Consider the following 530-nt stretch of genomic DNA (forward strand, 5'->3'; position numbering starts at 1 on the left):
CCCGCCCGGCCCCCGCCGCTGCCCTTTGTAGCAGGGAAAACCCATTCTCGAAGTAGAAACAATTTCTACCGATTATTTCTTATTTTTTAGGTTCCCAGCTCAAAAACATTTAATGATATTAATCTACGACCAGATTTTTTCCCCCCTGTTTGCACACAACCTTGAAAAACGCAGTTAACTGCTAAAATAACTGTAGGAGTTGGAGAAAGGAGTAGAATAAGCGACTGCCAGCGGATGCACCGCACTGCAACGGGGACGGGGAGGGTGTGCAGGAATGTTTGAAAACATCAGGGCGAAAGGATTTACGTTGATAAAATGCGTTAAATGGTAAGACCCGTTTTAAAGCGAGTTACGGCTTTATAGTGAGAAAGTGGTGAGCGCCGAACACACATGAGTGTCAAATTCACCAGTCTGGAGACAAACCAACCCCTATAGCTTACCCCTCGCACAGACAAGAAGCGGGTGCCCTCCCAGTGGCTCAGGGCTGTGTTCGCAAGCCCGGCAGACCCGGCCCCGGGGCGATGCAGCAG

Source organism: Apaloderma vittatum, unplaced genomic scaffold (assembly GCF_000703405.1).
Source record: "Apaloderma vittatum isolate BGI_N311 unplaced genomic scaffold, ASM70340v1 scaffold36209, whole genome shotgun sequence".
NCBI classification, from domain to species: Eukaryota; Metazoa; Chordata; class Aves; order Trogoniformes; family Trogonidae; genus Apaloderma; species Apaloderma vittatum.